Here is a 6,000-nt window from a genome sequence, read left to right as displayed (position 1 = left end):
CGCTGGCGCCTGGGCTCCCCGCAGCCCTCGTCTCTGCACCCATGCTGGCGCCTGGGCTCCCCATGCTGTAGTGGGCCCCCAACGAGGCCTCCTCCTTCCTCAAATAGCCTCACCCAAACCACCAGTGTTATCAGACAACAAACAAACAACAGCAATCAAACATGAGCCCCTGGGATAGAACATAACACAAAGTTCAGGGCATGCTCTGCCCCTTTAAAAGAGTAAAACTCCTTCTCTAATACTGGGTGTCTAGTAGGCGAGGGTGCCTTATGGGCTTCTGGTGCCCCATTAGCCCTAAGGGTAGCATACCCGATGGCTGTAGCATCTCTGGGCCCTTTCTGCCTGAAGGCTCCTTCCCCTTCAGCTGCTGGCAGGGAACTGGACTGTCTGGTCCCCACTCTAGGCTTTATATAGGTCTAGGACCCCACCTCTTCCAGCCAGCTAACTGGGTGCAGGTGAGGCTGATTCCCTCATTAGCCAGTTGTCATGGCAACCTGCACCTGGGCTCTTATCTGGCTCTTTGTGTTCCCTCCCCAGACAATCTCTGCTCTAAGAGGAACAGGCACCATAGTGCCCTGCGACAGTGTGGGTTGCCCACTGAGGGCTTGGTCTCCCCACCTATCTTGCTGGCCTCTCCCCAGGGCCTCAGTGGCCCAGTGAACAGGACCTGGCACTACAGGGCAGAGCAGAGCCAGGTGGGGCCAGGTAGGGAAGCTCAGTGCTGCTGCCATGAGCCCCACAACGCCATGGTGAAGCATCCCCTGTCTGCCTGGCAGCAGTGGGGGTGCCAGTACCAAGTTATGTCCCCCGCTGTTGCTGGGCAGGCAGGGGGCCTTGCCATGGCAGCACGGAGCTTGCGGCAACGGCACCCAGCTTCCCTGCCTTTGCCCTGCTGTGCTGGGCCCCATCTACTAGGCCATGAAGGCCCCAGGGGGAGGGCAGCAGGGCAGGGAGCCCAAGCTCACAGTGGGCAGCCCACCCCTTCCCCATGCACAAATCTGGGGGGCATGTGCCTCCCATGCCTCCCTGGGAGTGTGCACAGTAACGGAGAGCCAGCCCCTCCCATCCCCCAGATGAGCTGCCCATGGCCCCATCCTGCTCCCCACTCAGGCCCTGTGTACCACCCAGGCTGGACAGCAGCCTCATCCCAAGCCCCATCCCAACTCCCTCCCTCCTTTATTATGGGGGCCTCAATCCCCCCCAGTTTATCTGTGGGAGCTGCTTTCCAAGCTGCCTGGCAGCCATGTGCATATGTGAGTAAGCATATGCACATTGCACCTGCTGCCTGACTGCCATTCTGGAACTTTGCCAGCCTACAAAGGGAAACTCACTGTTTCCCATGTTTTTTTCCTCCTTTAAAGGAGAAAAGCCTGGGTTTTCTCCTTAAAATAAGGAAATGCACATTTTACCACATTTATCACAAATGGAAAACCCAGATCCCTTGTGACTTCTGAAGCTGTCAGCAACCAACTGCAATGGCAGCAGCATTTCTAGGACTTGCTGAATTCTTGGTCTAATGATGCTGATGATATCCCAGGCAAGATCTAGCAATATCTTACATCACGAACCTACTCTGGAAGAAGTTCTGGATGCTGTGCAGATGCTGAAAACTGGCAAAGCTCCAGGTCCTAATGGCACTCTACAACTATAAGGAATGCATATAGCTCTGGCTGAGCGTGTGAATAAGCTCTTGTGCTACCTTGGGGAGTAAGGAGTTGTATCTTAAAAACAAAAAGATGCAACCTTAATTAAGATCTAGACCGGGGTGGGCCAAATACAACCTGTGGGCCAGATTTGGCCTGCCAGCCCATTCTATCTGGCCTGCGGGGCCTTGAAAAAATTTAGAAAATGAATTTATATCTGCCCGTGGCCGCCTGTCAAAGATGACATGCGACCAGAGGCAGCAGGACCCAGCGGGAGCCTGTGGCTGAGCAACAAAGCTAACCCAGCTCCACCCAGCCCCCCCACCTCCTTCCTGCCCTCAGCCCCCAACCAGAAGCCTCTGCGGCTTCTGGCCCCGTACCCTTGGAGGTCTTCCCCCTCTCTCCGTCTGAGTGGAAAATAAGGTAAGATTGGATGGAAGTGGTGGTTGTGGGGAGCCGTGGGGGCTGCATGGAGTGGTGCGGTGGCAGGGGGACTTTGGGGAGCAGTGTGGGAAGTGGCAGCTACCAGGAGTGGCAGAACCCATGTGGTGCACAGCAGGCGGCAGAGCCACAGTGGGCAGCAGAGCCATGGTGGTGCCTGGTGGGCAGTGGGATCGCGGCATGCCCCAGCAGGCAGCACAGTGGGCCCTGAGAGGCAGCAGAGCCACAGTGGACAGCAGAACTGTTGTGAGCCCCGGCAGTTTGCAGGATTGCAGTGGACGGCAGAGCTGTAGCTGGGCCGCAGCAAGTGGCGGGAGCCGCAGCAGGACCCAATAGGCAGCAGAGCCCCAGTGGGCAGTGGGGCCATGGCAGGCCCCTGCAGGCAGCAGAGCTGCAGCCGGGCCCCAGTGGGCAGTGGGGAGGCGGCAGGCCCCAGGAGGTGGCAGAGCCACAGCAGGAGGTGGGCCCTGGTGGGTGCAGAGCCACGGCCAGGCCGAGGCAGGACCCAGCGGGCAGCAGAGCCCCAGTGGGTGGTGGCACAGGCACAGTGGGCCCCAGTGGGCAGCATAGCCATGGGGGGCTTTGGCCAATGGTGGAGTCACGGCGAGTGGCGGGGTTGTGGCAGGCAGTGGATTCACAGTGGGGCTGTGGCAGGTGGTACGCCCCGGTGAGGGCCACAGGGAGCATTGCAGGAAGCCGGGGGCTGCAGGGAACAGCAGGCAAGCCTGCAGGAGGGAATGCAGGGAAAGGTGGTGGCAGGCAAAAACGCAGAGCCTGTGCAAATGCCCTGGGACCAGCAGAGACCCAGGGTGGGGTTGGAGAAGCACAGAGCCTGGGCATGGGGTCTGCCTGGTTGCATCATGTGAGGCTCACATGCAGTGTGTTAGAGCTGCACGCTATGGAGCTGGCAACGCAGCCCCGGCTCTCTCTCTCAGCACACACCCAGCCACCATACCCACACCCCACCATGTCTGCACACACACACACACACACTTCCCAACCACACTGCCACTTATATCCGCTCGCCACCCACACAAAACACACAGTAGGACTGTATTTTAAGCTATTATGCAGCCATCTCTAGATACACTTTTTGTAAACACAGAAATCAGTAGACAAATATATTTAAATTAAAATAGGTTATAGTAGATGTTTTGTGTGTGTGTGTATTTGTGTGTGTGTGTGTGTGTGTACATGTATATAACCTTTTCATGGTTTCCAAATCACAGCACCCTTCTTCCCAAAAGAAGTACTTCCAGGGCAAGGGGAGGGACTTCCAATGACAAAGGTCAGGGGCTAGGAGGTCAGATTTCTGGTCCCAGTATGGCAACCAGGGGCGGGGCAACTGTCAAGGGGTGGGGCTACCCATGCAGCCCTCGACAGCTTTCCAAAACTTGGTAAGTGGCCCTCCGCCCAAAATAATTGCCTGCCCCTGATCTAGGCACTGCTGCCTTGGATATTCCTTAACCAGCACACACTGGCTGGCAAACTTCTTTGGTCCTAGTGGGGCTCTAGGGTGAGGCAGCAGAAGGTGGAAATGGTTATTATTATGTGAAAGACCCAAGAGAATGGTTATGAACAGAACTGCACTTTCTATGTGGTTTTCATTGACATCCAGAAACCTTTTGATATGCTTAGGCAATCTAGTTTCTGAAGTCTACCAGACATATTTGGGTGTCCTCACAATTCTGCGAAGGATTGGCAGAGCAGGGACTGGCACTGACCTCTCTGAGCTTTCCCCATCTCTAATGGACTGAAACAAGACTGTTTTCTTGAATCAGTTGTGTTCCCTCTGTTCTGTGCAGAGCTTGTGAAGAAGATGGTTGGTAACGTTCCAGTTATTATGATATCAAGATTCTGCACTTCTGGCATGACGTTCAGTCACGTAACAGTGCAAGCAAGATCAAAAGTCACCACTCAAGTGTTCTGCAGGTTGCTTTATGCAGATGGCTGTGCATTTGTGGCACATTCCAGATGGGACTTGCAGGTACAGGTTGGCCACTTTGCAGCAGCCCCACACACATTCAGTTTTACAGTTTGTTTAACGAAGACTGAGGTCATGTGTTATCCTGTACCTGGTAAGAATTACATGAAGGCACATAACACATTGGTGAAGAGAGGCTTCCTGTGGCTCTTGAGTTTCACTTCCTGGCACTGTGTTATTTATTTATTTAGCGAATGCAAACCCGTGAAGCCAAGCAATAGCTTCCCCATTAACTGAGTTCAAAGTTATTAATCCACCTCTTATTTTGTAGAGGAGACACTCCTCGGTGATGTGCAGCATTGTTTGTATCTTTCCACAAGTGCACAATGGGTTACCACTGAGACCCCAGCGGTGAAGTTTGGCTGTGCAGGGTCCTTGGCCTGTCTTGAACCTGTTTAGTAGGGACCACTCTTGCTATAATAGTTTAAAGCCAGCAGGTTGATAAGTGGGGTTTGTACCAAGGAACTTGTTTGTGACTTCACATGATTCCCATTCCTTGATCCAAAGGGCTTCTGCAAACAGATCCTGGTCAGGGAGGTTGCTCCATAAGCAGCATTGCGAAGGAAGGCAGACCTTGGGTGGATTAAACAGCAGTGTGTTGACTGATGGAGTTACTATCAATCAGGAAGTTGTTTCCTGCATCCTGAAACCAAATACAACTACTGGTGAACTGACCAAGTGCATACGGAGGGAAAGAGGCCTCCACAAAGATAAAAGGCTAGAAAGCTCTTGTTCTTACTTCTTTGCTTGATGAGTGTGAAACCTGGAAACTGTACAGCCAGCACTTCCAGCAGCTGAAGAAAATCCATCAACACTTCTTATGCCTCCTTCTGAGGGTCAGGGCAGTTTGATTGACTATCCGATGTGCTGCAGTAGGCTGGTTCTTACAGCACCGAGGCATGGATAATGAAGGCATAGGTCCATTGGGTGGACCATGTTGCACTCATGAGTGATAAGTACATGCCAAATAGCTGTAGAAAACAAATGATGAAAGTGAGATGGCCACAAAAGCATTGTGGGGACCTAATCAAGTTCCATCTTGTTCAGACCAGGATTTCACCTGACTCCTGGGAATCCCTGGCTGCAGAGAGCAGTATCCTCTTTGGGCAGTGATGCAGTGCTGATCTGCAAGAAAATTGTTGTGGGCTTAAGGAGTGACAATGGCCAGTGCCCTAAACCACACATCTGCCACATGCTTGTGGGTGGCACTGCCATTGGCAATACGTAGGGGGTGCACGTAGGTGCATGTGCACCCCCTGAGATTGGCAGTGCACTCCCTGCAATTGGCTGCTGCTGCCGCTGTGTGCAGTCACTGCTTGCCACCCCCACCTCGCTGACACCACTGGCGGCATCCGCGTGTGGTAGCCAATTCCTACTGGCCACCGCCACTGCTTCAGCCAGCAGTGTCTGGGGGTGGTTGCTCCCCCACCTCCCGCTTGCCACTGCCACACCCCCACTGTTGCCACTGCCTGTGGGTGGTCACCATGCCCCCCCAGCCTCCGGGGGCACACATCGCTCATGGGCACTGCAGTTCCCAAAAGACCAATTTTTGAAAAGGCTAAGTATCTGTCAACCCCACTGAGTACACTGGGATCAGCTGCTGGTGTTGATCATCTCTGAACATGAGACCCGTTTTCTCAGGAAGAACACTAAAATGTGCTGAAGTATGTATGTTTGTGGCTGTGTTGCCAACCGTTACTATTTTTTTGTGACTTACAGTATTTGCCATTTTTTTCTAAATATACTGTTTCTGGAATTGTGAGAATTCCAGCTTTCATTTAAAAGACGATGATCCCTCACAGTCATGGATAAAAGCTGTGAAGCATTACTTTACTGAACTCTAAATAATCAGATACCAAAAGGCAACAAAAACAATTGGCAGCACTCTTACAGCATGTGTGCTGAAGAGTTTCAAATGCAATGCTGTGGCTC

This window comes from Crocodylus porosus, unplaced genomic scaffold (assembly GCF_001723895.1).
Source record: "Crocodylus porosus isolate Cpor-Errol unplaced genomic scaffold, CroPor_comp1, whole genome shotgun sequence".
NCBI classification, from domain to species: Eukaryota; Metazoa; Chordata; order Crocodylia; family Crocodylidae; genus Crocodylus; species Crocodylus porosus.
Note: the sequence above shows the minus strand (reverse complement) of the source record.